The sequence below is a fragment of the Anomaloglossus baeobatrachus genome, chromosome 8 (assembly GCF_048569485.1).
Source record: "Anomaloglossus baeobatrachus isolate aAnoBae1 chromosome 8, aAnoBae1.hap1, whole genome shotgun sequence".
In the NCBI taxonomy this organism is placed as follows: Eukaryota; Metazoa; Chordata; class Amphibia; order Anura; family Aromobatidae; genus Anomaloglossus; species Anomaloglossus baeobatrachus.
Genome location: NC_134360.1, coordinates 216,951,320 through 216,970,211, shown reverse-complemented (window position 1 = coordinate 216,970,211; position 18,892 = coordinate 216,951,320). Strand labels below are relative to the sequence as shown.

At 49.4% G+C, this 18,892-nt stretch overlaps 1 protein-coding gene across 2 annotated transcripts in view; it reads right to left on the bottom strand.

The window, feature by feature from the left end:
- B4GALT2 (beta-1,4-galactosyltransferase 2) overlaps positions 1-17,050 on the bottom strand; it is a 34,300-nt gene extending 17,250 nt beyond the window's left edge. Inside the window, exon 1 of one of the 2 annotated variants that reach the window (XM_075320190.1) lies at positions 16,784-17,050. The gene's annotated coding sequence lies outside the window, so the exon portion shown is untranslated. The remainder of the gene's footprint in view (positions 1-16,783) is intronic. The other variant, XM_075320191.1, reaches the window with a different exon arrangement.
- Between the last annotated feature and the right edge of the window lie 1,842 nt (positions 17,051-18,892).

The following is an 18,892-nucleotide window of genomic DNA, read 5'->3' as shown; positions in this document are numbered from 1 at the left end:
ATATAATTATATACAGTGGATACCCAAGTTATACCGGCAGCACATAATCATATACAGAGAATATCCAGGTTATACCGGCCGCACATAATTGCACACAAAGAATAGCCAGGTTATACCAGCCGTTCGTAATTATATACAGAAAATACCCAGGTTACACTGGCCGCACATAATTACACACAAAGGATAGCCAGGTTATACCGGCCATACATAATTATACAAAGGATACCCAGGTTATGTCGGTCATATATAATTATATACAGAGAATACCCAGGTTATACCAGCCGCACATAATTATATACAGTGGATATGCAGGTTATAAAGGCCGCACATAATTACACACAAAGGATACCCAGATTATACCGGCTGCACATAATTACACACAAAGGATAGCCAGGTTATACCGTCGTACATCATTATACACAGAGGATACCCAGATTATACCGGCCATATATAATTATATACAGAGGATACGTAGGTTATACCAGCTGCACATAATTAAATACAGAGAATACCCAGGTTATACCGGCCGCACATAATTACACACAAAGGATAGCCAGGTTATACCGGACGTATATAATTATACACAAAGGATACGCAGGTTATATTCGTCATATATAATTATATACAGAGGAAACCCAGGTTATACAAGCCGCATATAAATATACACAGAGAACACCCAAGTTATACTAGCTGCACATAATTATATACAGATAATACCCAGGTTATACCGGACGCACATAATTATACACAGAAGATACCCAGGTTATACTGGCCATATATAATTATACACACAGGATACCCAAGTTATACCGGTCATATACAGAGGATACCCAGGTTGTATTCATACAGCTCTGACACAAATAAAGAGACCACTGCACAATTGTCAGTTTTTCTCTTTATATTTTTTTTGAGTAAAATGTAAATTGTTCTTTTATTCTATAAACTACTGACGTCTCCGAATTTCCAAGCAATAAATTTTGTACTTATTTTCTGAAAATGAGAAAAGGTCAAAATAACAATGCGAAGGACGAATCAAGCCGCATACAAGGTTATCCTGGAAACACAGTTGCTTCCTTCTGCTCAGGCAAAGTTCCCCAACTCTGAGGACTGTTTTTTCCAGCAGGACAATGCGCCATGCCACAGCTAGGTCAATCAATGTGTGGATGAAGGACCACCACATCAAAACCTTGTCATGGCCAGCTCAATCTCCAGACCTGAACCCCATTGAAAACCTCTGGAATGTAATCAAGAGGAAGATGGATAGTCACAAGCCATCAAACAAAGAAGAACTGCTTACATTTTTGCGCCAGGAGTGGCATAAGGTCACCCAAAAGCAGTGTGACAGACTGGAGGAAAGCAGCCAAGCCGCATGAAAGCTGGGATTAAACATCATGGTTATTCCACAAAATATTGATTTCTGATCTCTTCCTGAGGTAAAACATTATTAGTATTGTTGTTTCTAAATGATTATGAACTTGTTTTCTTTGCATTATTTGAGGGCTGAAAGCAATGCATTGTTTTGTTATTTTGACCATTTCTTATTTTCAGAAAATAAATACAAAATGTATTGCTTGGAAATTCGGAGACGTTGTCAGTAGCTTATAGAATAAAAGAACAATTTACATTTTACTCAAAAATATAAAGAGAAAAATCAGAAAAACTGAGAATTTTGCAGTGGTCTCTTAATTTTTGCCAGAGCTGTATATACAGTGGGTACAGAAAGTATTCAGACCCCTTTAAATTTTTCACTATTTGTTTTATTGCATCTCTTTGGTAAATTCTCCTTATTATACACTCTGCACCCAATCCCCCATCTTGCCAGAAAAAAAGAGAAATGCAGAAATTTTTGCAAATTTATAAAACAAGAAAAACTGAAATATCACATGGTCATAAGTATTCAGTCCCTTTGCTCACACACTCATATTTAAGTCCCATGGTGTCCATTTCTTGTGATCCTCCTTGAGATGGTTCTACTCCTTCATTCCAGTCCAGCTGTGTGTAATTAAACTGATAGGACTTGATTTAGACAGGCGCACACCTGTCTATATAAGACCTCACAGCTCACACTGCATGTCAGACCAAATGAGAATCATGAGGTCAAAGGAACTGCCCAAGGAGCTCAGAGACAGAATTGTGGCAAGGCACAGATCTTGGTCAAGGTTACAAAATAATTTCTTCATTACTCAAAGTTCCTAAGAGCACAATGGCCTCCATAATCCTTAAATGGAAGACGTTTGGGACAACCAGAACTCTTCCTAGACCTGGCCGTCCAGCCAAACCGAGCAATCGTGGGAGCAGAGCCTTGGTGAGAGAGGTAAAGAAGAACCTCAAGATCATTGTGGCTGAGCTCCAGAGATGCAGTAGGGAGATGGGAGAAAGTTTCACAAAGTCAGCTATCACTGCAGCCTCCACCAGTTGGGCCTTTATGGCAGAGTGGCCCGACGGAAGCCTCTCCTCAGTGCAAGACATATGAAAGCCGGCATAGAGTTTGCAAACAAACACATAAAGGACTCCCAGACTATGAGAAATAAGATTCTCTGGTCTGATAAGACGACGATAGAACTTTTTGGTGATAATTCTAAGCGGTATGTGTGGAGAAAACCAGGCACTGCTCATCACCTGCCCAATACAATCCCCAAAGTGAAACATGGTGGTGGCAGCATCATGCTATGGTATCAGGGACAGGACGACTGGTTGCAATTGAAGGAAAGATGAATGCGGCCAAGTACAGAGATATCCTGGAAGAAAACCTCTTCCAGAGTGCTCTGGACCGCAGATTTGGCTGGAGGTTCACTTTCCAACAAGACAATGACCCTAAGCACACAGCTAAAATAACAAAGGAGCGGCTTCAGAACAACTGTGTGACCATTCTTGACCAGAGCCCTGACCTAAACCCAATTGAGCATCTCTGGAGAGACCTGAAAATGGCTGTCCACCAACGTACACCATCCAACCTGAAAGAACTGGAGAGGATCTGCAAGGAAGAATGGCAGAGGATCCCCAAATCCAAGACCCCAAGAAGACTCATGGCTGTACTAGCTCAAAAGGGAGGGTGCCTCTACTCAATACTGAGCAAAGGGGCTGAATACTTATGACCATGTGATATTTTATTTTTTCTTGTTTAATAAATTGGCAAAAATTTCTACATTCCTGTCACGATGGGGGATGGGATGCAGAGTATAAATTAATGAGAAAAAAATGTACCAAATGGCCGCAATGAAACTAAGAGTGAGAAATATAAAAGGGGTCTGAATACTTTCTGCACCCACTGTGATTGATTATATATATATCTACCTACAGTGCCTTGCGAAAGTATTTGGCGCTCTTGAATTTTTCAACCTTTTCCCACATGTGGAACACAATTGTGAAGTTGAACGAAATTTATTGCTTATTTTAAACTGTTGTAAAAAAATAAATAACTAAAAAAAGGGGCGTGCAATATTATTCATCCCCTTTACTTTCACTGCAGCAAACTCACTCCAGAAGTTCATTGAGGATCTCTGAATGATCCAATGTTGTCCTAAATGACTGATGATGATAAATATAATCCCCTGTGTGTAATCAAGTCTCCGTATAAATGCACCTGCTCTGTGATAGTCTCAGTGTTCTGTTTAACACTAGAACTACTGAGGTAGTCATTTTGACTACTTCGCACTATGTATTTCTATGTTAAATGACTACCTCAGTAGTTCTAGTGTTAAAGCGCAGATAGCATCATGAAGACCAAGGAACACAACAGGCAGGTCCGTGACACTGTTGTGGAGAAGTTTAAAGCCGGATTTGGTTACAAAAAGATTTCTAAAACTTTAAACATCCCAAGAAGCACTGTGCAAGCGATGATATTGAAATGGAAGGAGTATCATACCACAGCAAATCTACCAAGACCCGGCCATCCCTCCAAACTTTCATCTTAAACAAGGAGAAGACTGATCAGAGATGCAGCCAAGAGGCCCATGATCACTCTGAATGAACTGCAGAGATCTACAGCTGAGGTGGGAGAGTCTGTCCATAGGACAACAATCAGTGGTACACTGCACAAATCTGGCCTTTATGGAAGAGTGGCAAGAAGAAAGCCATTTCTCAAAAATATCCATAAAAAAGTGTTGTTTAAAGTTTGCCACAAGCCACCTGGGAGACACACAAAACATGTGGAAGAAGGTGCTCTGGTCAGATGAAACCAAAATCGACCTATTTGGGCACAATGCCAAACGATATGTTTGGCGTAAAGGCAACACAGCTCATCACCCTGAACACACCATCCCCACTGTCAAACGTGGTGGAAGCAGCATCATGGTTTGGGCCTGCTTTTCTTCAGCAGGGACAGGGAAGATGGTTAAAATTGATGGGAAGATGGATGGAGCCAAATACAGGACCATTCTTGAAGAAAACCTGTTGGAGTCTGCAAAAGACCTGAGACTAGGACGGAGATTTGTCTTTCAACAAGACAATGATCTCAAACATAAAGCAAAATCTACAATGGAATGGTTCACAAATAAACGTATCCATGTGTTAGAATGGCCAAGTCACAGTCCAGACCTGAATCCAATCGAGAATCTGTGGAAAGAGCTGAAAAATGCTGTTCACAAACGCCTCCATCCAACCTCACTCAGCTCCAGCTGTTTACAAAGGAAGAATGGGCGAGAATTTCAGTCTCTCGATGTGCAAAACTGATAGACACATACCCCAAGCGACTGCAGCTGTAATCGCAGCAAAAGGTGGTGCTACAAAGTATTAATTTAAAGGGGACGAATTAAATTGCACGCCCAATTTTCTGTTATGTATTTATTTTTTTTTAGTTTAAAATAAGCAATACATTTAATTCAACATCACAATTGTGTCCCACTTGTTGATTCTTCACCAGAACATTAAAATGTTAATCTTCATGTTTGAAGCCTGAAATGTGGGAAAAAGTTGGAAAATTCAAGGGGGCTGAATACTTTCGCAAGGCACTGTAATTATATAAGGGATACCCAAGTTATATCAGCCATATATAATTGTATAAAGGATACCCAGGCTATACCGGCCATATATAATTACCGTATATAAAGGATACCCAGGTTATACCGGCCATATATAATTACCGTATATAAAGGATACCCAGGTTATACCGGCCATATATAATTACCGTATATAAAGGATACCCAGGTTATACCGGCATATATAATTACATAAAGGATACCCAGGTTATATCGGCCATATATATATATAAAGGATACCCAGGTTATACTGGCCATATATAATTACATAAAGGATACCCAAGTTATACCGGCCATATATAATTATATAAAGGATACCAAGGTTATACCAGCCATATATAATTACCGTACATAAAGGATACCCAGGTTATATCGGCCATATATAATTACATAAAGAATACCCAAGTTATACCGGTCATATACACTGGAGATGAAAATTAGAGAACAGCACACACTTTCCTAAATGTTGCGGTCATTGTGTCGTCCTCTGTGATTATCTCCTAACATGAGGAAACGCGCAGGATTTTCCGCTTATTTCATAAATTGAATTTTTTCAAAAGCACAAAATAAAAATGTAAATGAGATAACTGTAAAATAACACAGATCACAATTCGAGAACCCGGATCACAATTAGACAACCCGGATCAAAATTGGAGAACACGGATCACAACTAGAGAACACGTATCACAGTTAGAGAACACTGTCAGATCCCTGCAGGTTATTGGTGTTAATCTGCACCTGGCGCTAATTTCCTTCATTATCTCACAAACCCTATGTAACCGGCAGCCGAACTTTCCAGTCTGCAGTGACTGAAACCCTCAGGCGGCAGGTTGTCCAGATGAAGGCGAAAGGGGTGACCCTATCAGCCATAGCAAGAGAAGATGGTCGTTCCAAGTCCACAAACTCTTTCAAGTCCCCCAAGAAGGCTGGTTGTCCTCGAAAGACAAATGTAAGAGAGGGCAGGATAATGCGGAGAATCTCCATAGAGCGGGCAGGATAATGCGGTGAATCTCCATAGAGAGGACAGGATAATGCAGAGAATCTCCATAGAGAGGACAGGATAATTCGGAGACTTTCCGTGGGTAATCGTTTCCACACTGCAGCTGGAATAGCTCGCCAGTTCAGCACTGAACAGGGTAAGGATCTGTCTCGTCATACAGTGTCACGACGTGTAAGAGCATTTTGACTGAAAGCTCACTCTGCAGTGTCCAAACCTCTCATTAGCAGGAAGAAACATAAGACTCACCTTTGGTGAGGAGCATGTTGTGTGGACAGAGGAGAAGTGTCCACAGGTCATTTTAGTGATGAAAGCAAGTTTAATTTATTCGGATCTGATGGGAAACATTATGTTCAGCGACAAACTGGGGAAAGACTGAACCAAAAGTGTTAAGAAGTCAGTGAGAGGCGGTGGAGGAAGGGTCATGGTTTGGGGCATGTTTTCTGCAGCAGGAGTTGGACCTCTCTTACTGCTACATGGCAGAGTGATACAAGTGTGGATCAGAACCTTCTTCACAACACGTGGCTCCTTACTTCTGTTCATCAATCAGCAGCAATTTTCATGCAGGTTAATGCCCCCTGTCACACAGCAAAACGGGGAAAACAGTTCACAGAAACAATGAAATGGCCGCAGCCCAGAGTCCTGATATAAACCCAATAGAAAACCTCCGGAAAAATCTTTGGTGACAAAGTTATGGCCAAGAGACCAACAACAGTCAAAGAACTGTGGAAGAGACTGGAAGAAGAGTGGGCAAAATCCCCCCCAGAGCAGTGTGACAGACTAGTGATGACCTGTGGCTGCAGATGTGCTGAAGTCATTCACTGCGACGGCCGGTGCACGTCCTACTGATTGTGATTGTTGTTACCTGCATAACCATTTACTGATCATCTCTCTCTGTGCTACATTCATTGCTGCTCTCTAATTATCAGAATAATAAAGGTTTTATAAACTTTGGATTTTCTGTAAAACCCTGCTCTAGAGGCATGGTGCACCCCTTACCCTGCTCTAGTGGTACAGTGCACCCCTTACACAAAACCGGAGCATGGTCATCAATGGAGATTACATTATTTCTGAGAAAAGCAACTGATCAGACATTATGCTCTAATTTTCACCTCCAGTGTATAATTATATACAGAGGATACCCAGGTTATACCGGTCATACAGTGGGGAAAAAAAGTATTTAGTCAGCTACTAATTGTGCAAGTTCTCCCACTTAAAAAGATCAGAGAGGAAAGACTGAATCTGCAATTGGCAAGCAGCTTAGTGTGATGAAATCAACTGTGGGAGCAATAATAAGAAAATGGAAGACATACAAGACCGCTGATAATCTCCCTCGATCTGGGGCTCCACGCAAGATCTCACCCCATGGGGTCAAAATGATCACAAGAATGGTGAGGAAAAATCCCCAAAAAACATGGGGGGACCTAGTGAATGACCTGCATAGAGCTGGGACCACCGTAACAAAGGCTACCATCAGTAACAAACTACACCGCGAGGGACTCAGATCCTGCAGTGCCCGACGTGTTCCCCTGCTTTAGCCGGGACATGTCCGGGCCCATCTGAAGATTGCTAGAGAGCAATTGGATTATCAGGAAGAGTAATGGGAGACTGTCATATGGGCTGATGAAACCAAAGTAGAACTGGTAGAAACACAACTCGTCGTGTTTGGAGGAGACAGAATGCTGAGTTGCATGCAAAGAACACCATACCTACTGTGAATCATGGAGGTGGCAACATCATGCTTTGGGGTTGTTTTTCTTCAGAGGGACCAGGATGAATGAAAGAATGAATGGGGTCATGTATCGTGCGATTTTGAATGCAAACCTCCTTCCATCAGAAGGGCATTGAAGATGAAACATGGCTGAGTCTTTCACAATGATAATGATCCCAAGCACACCGCCAGGGCAATGAAGGAGCGGCTTCATAAGAAGCATATGAAAGTCCTGGAGTGGCCTAGCCAGTCTCCAGATCTCAACCCCATAGAAACCCTTCGGAGTTAAAAGTCCATGTTGCCCAGCGACAGGCCTAAAACAGCATTGCTCTAGAGGAGATCTGCATGGAGGAATGGGCCAACATACCACCAACATTGTGTGCCAACCTTGTGAAGACTTACAGAAAACGTTTCACCTCCGTCATTGCTAACAAAGGATAAATAACAAAATATTGAATGAACTTCTGTTATTGACCAAATACTTATTTTCCACCATAATTTGCAAATAAAATCTTCCAAATCAGATGCGGTCATCTTCTGGATTTGTTTTCTCATTTTGTCTCTCATAGTTGTGGTCACCTATGATGTCAATTACAGGCAAATCTCATCTTTATAAGTGGGAGAACTTGCACAATTGGGGGCTGACTAAATACTTCTTGCCACACTGTATATAATTATATACAGAGGATACCCAGGTTATACCAGTCATATATAATTATATACAGAGGATACCCAGGTTATACCAGCCGTTCATGATTCTTATACTGCACTAACCCTCTGGCCACGTATAGTGGCGCAGACATGCACAGTAGAATGGTATGAACACCAGTAATGGCGCAAAGGTCGTATAGGGGGAGTCATGTGATCTTAGTAATTATACAATGCTACTGCAGTCGTTATTAAAAGAGATGAACGAAACTGAGGCTCCAGCCAGTGACGAGTGCAAACCACTGAAGCGAGCAGCGCTGTGCTTGGGTATGAGTGATGCTCGGTCCTGTGTGAGCCGCGCTGTGCTTGGGTATGAGTGATGCTCGGTCCTGTGTGAGCCGCGCTGTGCTTGGGTAGGAGTGATGCTCAGCCCTGTGCAAGCCGCGCTGTGGTTGGGTATGAGTGATGCTCAGCCCTGTGCAAGCCGCGCTGTGGTTGGGTATGAGCGATGCTCGGTCCTGTGTGAGCCGCGCTGTGCTTGGGTATGAGTGATGCTCGGTCCTGTGTGAGCCGCGCTGTGCTTGGGTATGAGTGATGCTCAGCCCTGTGCAAGCCGCGCTGTGGTTGGGTATGAGTGATGCTCAGCCCTGTGCAAGCCGCGCTGTGCTTGGGTATGAGTGATGTTCAGCCCTGTGCAAGCCGCGCTGTGCATGGGTATGAGTGATGCTCAGCCCTGTGTGAGCCGCGCTGTGCTTGGGTAGGAGTGATGCTCAGCCCTGTGTGAGCTGCGCTGTGCTTGGGTATGAGTGATGCTCAGCCCTGTGTGAGCAGCGCTGTGCTTGGGTACGAGTGATGCTCAGCCCTGTGTGAGCTGCGCTGTGCTTGGGTACAAGTGATGCTCAGCCCTGTGTGAGCTGCGCTGTGCTTGGGTACAAGTGATGCTCAGGCCTGTGTGAGCCGCGCTGTGTTTGGGTACGAGTGATGCTCAGCCCTGTGTGAGCTGCGCTGTGCTTGGGTACAAGTGATGCTCAGGCCTGTGTGAGCCGCGCTGTGCTTGGGTACGAGTGATGCTCAGCCCTGTGTGAGCAGCGCTGTGCTTGGGTACAAGTGATGCTCAGCCCTATGCGAGCCGCGCTGTGCTTGGGTACGAGTGATGCTCAGCCCTATGCGAGTCGCGCTGTGCTTGGGTACGAGTGATGCTCAGCCCTGTGTGAGCTGCGCTGTGCTTGGGTACAAGTGATGCTCAGCCCTGTGTGAGCCGCGCTTGTCTTGGGTACGAGTGATGCTCAGCCCTATGTGAGCTGCGCTGTGCTTGGGTACAAGTGATGCTCAGCCCTGTGTGAGCCGCGCTTGCCTTGGGTACGAGTGATGCTCAGCCCTGTGTGAGCCGCGCTGTGCTTGGGAACGAGTGATGCTCAGCCCTGTGTGAGCTGCGCTGTGCTTGGGTACAAGTGATGCTCAGCCCTATGCGAGCCGCGCTGTGCTTGGGTACGAGTGATGCTCAGCCCTATGCGAGTCGCGCTGTGCTTGGGTACGAGTGATGCTCAGCCCTGTGTGAGCTGCGCTGTGCTTGGGTACAAGTGATGCTCAGCCCTGTGTGAGCCGCGCTTGCCTTGGGTACGAGTGATGCTCAGCCCTATGCGAGCCGCTTGCAGTGTTTGATCAGCTCACATTTGGGGTAAAATCAGCGTGATCAGATGCAGTGAGCACAAACCAACCAAATAAAAACCCCGCCCCGGAAGTGTTCTGCTCCGCTCCCTGTCCCCTGTCGGTCCCAGTTCCTCTCCACTCCCCATTTCTTCCCCCGGGCTCCCCTCTGGTTCCTGTTCTCCATTTCCTACTACGTCCGCTCCCCGTTTCCTGTGGACCCCACTTCTCTCTGCTCCCCGTTTCCTCAGACCCTGCTGCCTGTTCCTCTCCATGTTCCCCGTTTTCTCTGGATCCCACTCCCCGTTCTACTCCCAGTTTACTCTGGACCCTGCTGCTCATTTCCATCCTCTCCACGTTACCGCCGCTCTTTGCTCACTGTTTTCTCCGCACCCTGCCCCTCGTTTCCTCCGGTCTCCGTTCTTCTCCTCTCCCTGTTCCTCTCCTCTCCCAGTTTCCTCCGCTCCCCATTCCTCGCCCTTCCCATTTTCTCTGGTCTCCATTCCTCTTCTCTCCCCATTTCCTCTGGTTTCCATTCCTCTCATTTCCTAGATTCCTCCGGTCCCCGTTCCTCCCCTCTCCCAGTTTCCTCCAGTCCCCATTTCTCTTCTCTCCCCATTTCCTCCGGTCTCCGTTTCTCTCCTTTCCCAGATCCTCCGGTCCCAGTTCCTCTACTCTCCCAGTTTCCTCTAGTCCCTGTTCCTCTCCCAGTTTCCTTCGGTCCCCGTTCTTCTCCCTGTTTCCTCCAGTTCCCATTCCTCTCCTCTCCCAGTTTCCTCCTGTTCCTATTCCTCTCCTCGCCCCGTTTCCTCCGGTCCTTGTTCTCCTCTCCCCGTTTCCTCCGGTCCTCGTTCTCCTCTCCCCACTTCCTCCGGTCCCCATTCTCCTCTCCCAGTTTCTTCCAGTTCCCGTTCTTCTCCTCTCCCAGTTTTCTCCAGTTCCCTCCGGTCCCCGTTCCTCCCCAGTTCCCTCCGGTCCCCATTCTCCTCTCCCCGTTTCCTTCGGTCCCCGTTCCTCTCCTCTCCCAGTTTCCTCCGGTCCACATTCCTCTCCCAGTTTCCTCCGGTCCCCGTTCTCCTTTCCCTGTTTCCTATGGTCCCCGTTCCTCTCCTCTCCTAGTTTCCTCCAGTTCTCGTTCCTCTCCTTTCCCAGTTTCCTACGGTCCCCGTTTCTCTCCGACCTCGTTTCTCCGGTCCCCGTTTACCGTTTCCTGGGGTCCCGGCTCACCGTTTCCTCCGGTCCTACACCTGATTCCTCTCTACTCCCAGTTTCCTCCGAAACCCGCTTCTTCCATACCCCGTGCCCCGTATCTCCCCGCTCCCAGTTTCCTCCGGTCCACATTTCTCTCCCCTCCCCATTTCCTTTGGTCTCCGTTTCTCTCCTTTCCCAGATCCTCCGGTCCCTGTTCCTCTCCGCTCCCAGATTCCTCTGGTCCCCGTTCCTCTCCCAGTTTCCTTCTGTCCCCGTTCTTCCTGTTTCCTCCAGTTCCCATTCCTCTCCTCTCCCAGATTCCTCCTGTTCCTCTCCTCTCCCCGTTTCCTCCGGTCTTCATTCTCCTCTCCCCGTTTCCTCCGGTCCTCGTTCTCCTCTCCCCATTTCTTCCGGTCCCCGTTCTCCTCTCCCCAGTTTCCTCCAGTTCTCATTCCTCTCCTCACCCCACTTCCTCCAGTTCCCGTTCCTCTGCGCTCCCAGTTTCCTCCGGTACCCGTTCCTCTCCTCTCCCAGTATCCTTCGGTTCCCGTTCCTCTCCCAGTTTTCTCCGGTCCCCGTTCTCATCTACCCGTTTCCTTCGGTCCCCGTTTCTCTCCTCTCCTAGTTTCCTCCGGTCCCTGTTCCTCTTCCAGTTTCCTCCGGTTCTCGTTCTCCTCTCCCCGTTTCCTTCGGTCCCCGTTCCTCACCTCTCCCAGTTTCCTCCGGTCCCCAATCCTCTCCTCTCCCAGTTTCCTCCGGTCCCCCGTTCTCTTCTCCCTGTTTCCTTCGATACCCGTTCATCTCATCTCCCAGTTTCCTCCAGTTCTCGTTTCTCTCCTTTCCCAGTTACCTACGGTCCTCGTTTCTCTCCACCCTCGTTTCTCCGGTCCCCGCTCACCACTTCCTGGGGTCCCCGCTCACCGATTCCTGGGTTCTCCGCTCACCGCCTCCTGGGGTCCCAGCTCACCGTTTCCTGGGGTCCCCGCTCACCGTTTCCTGGGGTCCCCGCTCACCGTTTCCTGGGGTCCCCGCTCACCGTTTCCTGGGGTCCTGCACCTGATTCCTCTCTACTCCCCGTTTCCTCCGAAACCCGCTTCTTCCCTACCCCGTGTCCCGTACCTCACCGCTCCCCGTTTCCTCCGGTCCCTGTTCTTCTGCTCCTCCGATCCCCATTCCTCTCCACTCCCCATTGCTCTAGAGGAGATCTGCATGGAGGAATGGGCCAACATACCACCAACAGTGTGTACCAACCTTGTGAAGACTTACAGAAAACATTTCACCTCCGTCATTGCTAACAAAGGATAAATAACAAAATATTGAATGAACTTTTGTTATTGACCAAATCCTTATTTTCCACCATAATTTGCAAATAAAATCTTCCAAATCAGACGCGGTGATTTTCTGCATTTGTTTTCTCATTTTGTCTCTCATAGTTGTGGTCTACCTATGATGTCAATTACAGGCAAATCTCATCTTTATAAGTGGGAGAACTTAAACAATTGGGGGCCGACTAAATACTTCTTGCCACACTGTATATAATTATATACAGAGGATACCCAGGTTATACCAGTCATATATAATTATATACAGAGGATACCCAGGTTATACCAGCCGTTCATGATTCTTATACTGCACTAACCCTCTGGCCACGTATAGTGGCGCAGACATGCACAGTAGAATGGTATGAACACCAGTAATGGCGCAAAGGTCGTATAGGGGGAGTCATGTGATCTTAGTAATTATACAATGCTACTGCAGTCGTTATTAAAAGAGATGAACGAAACTGAGGCTCCAGCCAGTGACGAGTGCAAACCACTGAAGCGAGCAGCGCTGTGCTTGGGTATCAGTGATGCTCGGTCCTGTGTGAGCCGCGCTGTGGTTGTGTATGAGTGATGCTCAGCCCTGTGCAAGCCGCGCTGTGGTTGGGTATGAGTGATGCTCAGCCCTGTGCAAGCCGCACTGTGGTTGGGTATGAGTGATGCTCAGCCCTGTGCAAGCCGCGCTGTGCTTGGGTATGAGTGATGTTCAGCCCTGTGCAAGCCGCGCTGTGCATGGGTATGAGTGATGCTCAGCCCTGTGTGAGCTGCGCTGTGCTTGGGTATGAGTGATGCTCAGCCCTGTGTGAGCCGCGCTGTGCTTGGGTATGAGTGATGCTCAGCCCTGTGTGAGCCGCGCTGTGCTTGGGTATGAGTGATGCTCAGCCCTGTGCAAGCCGCGCTGTGGTTGTGTATGAGTGATGCTCAGCCCTGTGCAAGCCGCGCTGTGGTTGGGTATGAGCGATGCTCAGCCTTGTGCACGCGGTGCTGTGGTTGGGTATGAGTGATGCTCAGCCCTGTGCAAGCCGCACTGTGGTTGGGTATGAGTGATGCTCAGCCCTGTGCAAGCCGCGCTGTGCTTGGGTATGAGTGATGCTCAGCCCTGTGTGAGCTGCGCTGTGCTTGGGTATGAGTGATGCTCAGCCCTGTGTGAGCTGCGCTGTGCTTGGGTATGAGTGATGCTCAGCCCTGTGTGAGCCGCGCTGTGCTTGGGTATGAGTGATGCTCAGCCCTGTGCAAGCCGCGCTGTGGTTGTGTATGAGTGATGCTCAGCCCTGTGCAAGCCGCGCTGTGGTTGGGTATGAGCGATGCTCAGCCTTGTGCAAGCCGCGCTGTGGTTGGGTATGAGTGATGCTCAGCCCTGTGCAAGCCGCACTGTGGTTGGGTATGAGTGATGCTCAGCCCTGTGCAAGCCGCGCTGTGCTTGGGTATGAGTGATGTTCAGCCCCTGTGCAAGCCGCGCTGTGCATGGGTATGAGTGATGCTCAGCCCTGTGTGAGCTGCGCTGTGCTTGGGTATGAGTGATGCTCAGCCCTGTGTGAGCCGCGCTGTGCTTGGGTATGAGTGATGCTCAGCCCTGTGTGAGCCGCGCTGTGCTTGGGTACGAGTGATGCTCAGCCCTGTGTGAGCTGCGCTGTGCTTGGGTACAAGTGATGCTCAGCCCTATGCGAGCCGCGCTGTGCTTGGGTACGAGTGATGCTCAGCCCTATGCGAGTCGCGCTGTGCTTGGGTACGAGTGATGCTCAGCCCTGTGTGAGCTGCGCTGTGCTTGGGTACAAGTGATGCTCAGCCCTGTGTGAGCCGCGCTTGCCTTGGGTACGAGTGATGCTCAGCCCTGTGTGAGCCGCGCTTGCCTTGGGTACGAGTGATGCTCAGCCCTGTGTGAGCTGCGCTGTGCTTGGGTACAAGTGATGCTCAGCCCTGTGTGAGCTGCGCTGTGCTTGGGTACGAGTGATGCTCAGCCCTGTGTGAGCTGCGCTGTGCTTGGGTACAAGTGATGCTCAGCCCTGAGTGAGCCGCGCTTGCCTTGGGTACGAGTGATGCTCAGCCCTATGCGAGCCGCTTGCAGTGTTTGATCAGCTCACATTTGGGGTAAAATCAGCGTGATCAGATGCAGTGAGCACAAACCAACCAAATAAAAACCCCGCCCCGGAAGTGTTCTGCTCCGCTCCCTGTCCCCTGTCGGTCCCAGTTCCTCTCCACTCCCCATTTCTTCCCCCGGGCTCCCCTCTGGTTCCTGTTCTCCATTTCCTACTACCTCCGCTCCCCGTTTCCTGTGGACCCCACTTCTCTCTGCTCCCCGTTTCCTCAGACCCTGCTGCCTGTTCCTCTCCATGTTCCCCGTTTTCTCTGGATCCCACTCCCCGTTCTACTCCCAGTTTACTCTGGACCCTGCTGCTCATTTCCATCCTCTCCACGTTACCGCTGCTCTTTGCTCACTGTTTTCTCCGCACCCCTGCCCCTCGTTTCCTCCGGTCTCCGTTCTTCTCCTCTCCCTGTTCCTCTCCTCTCCCAGTTTCCTCCGCTCCCCATTCCTCTCCCTTCCCATTTTCTCTGGTCTCCATTCCTCTTCTCTCCCCATTTCCTCTGGTTTCCATTCCTCTCATTTCCTAGATTCCTCCGGTCCCTGTTCCTCCCTTTCTCCCAGTTTCCTCCGGTCCCCATTTCTCTTCTCTCCCCATTTCCTCCGGTCTCCGTTTCTCTCCTTTCCCAGATCCTCCGGTCCCAGTTCCTCTCCCAGTTTCCTCTAGTCCCTGTTCCTCTCCCAGTTTCCTTCGGTCCCCGTTCTTCTCCCTGTTTCCTCCAGTTCCCATTCCTCTCCTCTCCCAGTTTCCTCCTGTTCCTATTCCTCTCCTCTCCCCGTTTCCTCCGGTCCTTGTTCTCCTCTCCCCGTTTCCTCCGGTCCTCGTTCTCCTCTCCCCACTTCCTCCGGTCCCTGTTCCTCTACTCTCCCAGTTTCTTCCAGTTCCCGTTCTTCTCCTCTCCCAGTTTTCTCCAGTTTCCTCCGGTCCCCGTTCCTCCCCAGTTCCCTCCGGTCCCCATTCTCCTCTCCCCGTTTCCTTCGGTCCCCGTTCCTCTCCTCTCCCAGTTTCCTCCGGTCCCCATTCCTCTCCCAGTTTCCTCCGGTCCCCGTTCTCCTTTCCCTGTTTCCTATGGTCCCCGTTCCTCTCCACTCCTAGTTTCCTCCAGTTCTCGTTCCTCTCCTTTCCCAGTTTCCTACAGTCCCCGTTTCTCTCCGACCTCGTTTCTCCGGTCCCCGTTTACCGTTTCCTGGGGTCCCGGCTCACCGTTTCCTCCGGTCCTACACCTGATTCCTCTCTACTCCCAGTTTCCTCCGAAACCCGCTTCTTCCATACCCCGTGCCCCATATCTCACCTCTCCCAGTTTCCTCCGGTCCACATTTCTCTCCCCTCCCCATTTCCTTTGGTCTCCGTTTCTCTCCTTTCCCAGATCCTCCGGTCCCTGTTCCTCTCCGCTCCCAGATTCCTCCGGTCCCCGTTCCTCTCCCAGTTTCCTTCTGTACCCGTTCTTCTTCCTGTTTCCTCCAGTTCCCATTCCTCTCCTCTCCCAGATTCCTCCTGTTCCTCTCCTCTCCCAGTTTCCTCCGGTCCCCGTTCTCTTCTCCCTGTTTCCTTCGATACCAGTTCATCTCATCTCCCAGTTTCCTCCAGTTCTCGTTTCTCTCCTTTCCCAGTTACCTACGGTCCTCGTTTCTCTCCGCCCTCGTTTCTCCGGTCCCCGCTCACCACTTCCTGGGGTCCCCGCTCACCGATTCCTGGGTTCTCCGCTCACCGCTTCCTGGGGTCCCCGCTCACCGCTTCCTGGGGTCCCCGCTCACCGTTTCCTGGGGTCCCCGCTCACCGCTTCCTGGGGTCCCCGCTCACCGTTTCCTGGGGTCCCCGCTCACCGTTTCCTGGGGTCCCCGCTCACCGTTTCCTGGGGTCCCCGCTCACCGTTTCCTGGGGTCCTGCACCTGATTCCTCTCTACTCCCCGATCCTCCGAAACCCGCTTCTTCCCTACCCCGTGTCCCGTACCTCACCGCTCCCCGTTTCCTCCGGTCCCTGTTCTTCTGCTCCTCCGATCCCCATTCCTCTCCACTCCCCATTCCTCTCCTCATCCCGTTTCCTCCGGACCCCGCTCCTCATTCACCCCCCCACTCCCTTTACCTCCGGTCCCCTCCGCTCCCCGTACATCACCGCTCCTCTCAGCTGCCCGTTTGTTCTGCTCCCCGCTTCCTCTGCTCCCCGTTTCTTCCGCTTCCCCTCGTTCCCGCTACCTCCGCTCCCTGGTCCTCACCCTCCGTGGCCGTCACCTCGTCCTCCCGGCTCCAGGCTCCCTGTCTCCGGCCCGGCTCTGGCCGCTCCCCCGGGCCGGCCTCCTCATCTCCCCGGCTGATGCTTTGTGTTTCCCCGCGATCGGCGCCGCAGTCCGGTGACCTGAAGCCCAAGATCCCCCCGAATCTCCAGCATCAACTACGGAAGCCGGAGGAGGAGAGCGGCGGAGAACAGACAGCGCGGCCCCCCGCCTCCTCCTCCTCCCGCCCCCTCCTGTGTGCGAGAGGGGCCCGGACAGCCGCTACCGGGGCCCACAATCCCGGCACAGACCAGCGGCGGCCCCGACAATCACCACCCCCAATATCATCACACCCTAGAAATCACCACCACCCCATATATCATCACACCCCCAATATCATCACACCCTACAAATCACCACCACCCCATATATCATCACACTCCCAATATCATCACACCCCACAAATCACCACCACCCCATATATCATCACACCCTAGAAATCACCACCACCCCATATATCATCACACCCCCAATATCATCACACCCTACAAATCACCACCACCCCATATATCATCACACTCCCAATATCATCACACCCCACAAATCACCACCACCCCATATATCATCACACCCTAGAAATCACCACCACCCCATATATCATCACACCCCCAATATCATCACACCCCACAAATCACCACCACCCATATATCATCACACACCCCATATATCATCACACCCCATAAATCATCACACCCCACATATAATCACATCCCCCCATATATCATCACACCCTACAAATCACCACTACCCATATATCATCATACCCCACAAATCACCACCCCCATATATAATCACACCCCCATATATCATCACAGCCCACATATCATCACCCCCCATATATCATCACACCCCACATATATTATTACACCCCACATAATGATCATACCCCACATATATCATCACACCCCATATATCATCACACCCTACATATATCATCACATCCCATATATCATCACATCCCATATATCATCACACTCCACATATATCATCACACCCCCACATATATTATTACACCCCACATAATGACTATACCCCCCAAATATCATCACATGCCCCATATATCATCATCCCCTATACGTCATAACCAGAGATGAGTGAACCTTTCCGAACTCGTTTTGCTGAGCCTTACCCAACAAACGCTTCGGTCGCCGAACTGAACTCCAAACCTTTTTGAACCCGATTGGATTCAATGGGAGGCCAAACATAAGGCAGAGAACACATAAGGGGGTCGAAAAGCTTCCAAACTGTTTTGGCATCGCCATTATCTTCCAAAGACTATTGACAGAAGAAATATAGAGGTGACTGAAGGACAGGCGTAAGGGCTGCTGCTCCCATACCCATGCCAGGACAAACAAGACACAACTTGGAGACCTGTCTTGGAGTCTTGAGATTAAAAAACCTTTAAGGCAGACAGCAGGACAATGGCATCTATAGCCCCCCGCCCCATTTCCCAATAGTGTCTTTGGACAGCAGGGAGGTATGGTTCATTCAATATACAGAACATAGCCTCAGTATCTCACATGGGTCAAAAACACCAGGCATGGTCACTTTTGTAACAGCTGACGGTCCCTCACTCACACCGACTATAGCGGGTACACAAGAGGAGGTTCTCTGGTCGGAGACCTGTGTGAGAATAGTTTTGCCAGTGACGCAGGAAGAAGCAGCAGACATGGTTGATTTGGCGACTGTTGGTTGGGAAGGCCCGTTATTCTGCATTTCAGCGCAGTGGGATTCCCACAGTAATGCATGTTGGTTGCGCATGTGCCGGTACATGCATGTAGCAGTCAAGTTATTTGAACGCTGGCAGATAATAGAAGTTGGGTCATCCTTTACGGTCTCAAAAAAGGCCCAGGCTGGGCAAAACCTTCCTGCAAACTGCAGACCCGCAACCACTCCTGGCCACAGCCAAAGTTGTGGCTGAGGATGCAGTGCTTCTCTACGTGTTTCTGAGGGAATCACCAACATAACATCCTGGTCTTCCTCCTCCTCTTCCTCCTCATCTGCTGACCTACTCAGCTGCGTGCCTCTAAGTTCACACCAAGTGGGATCTAC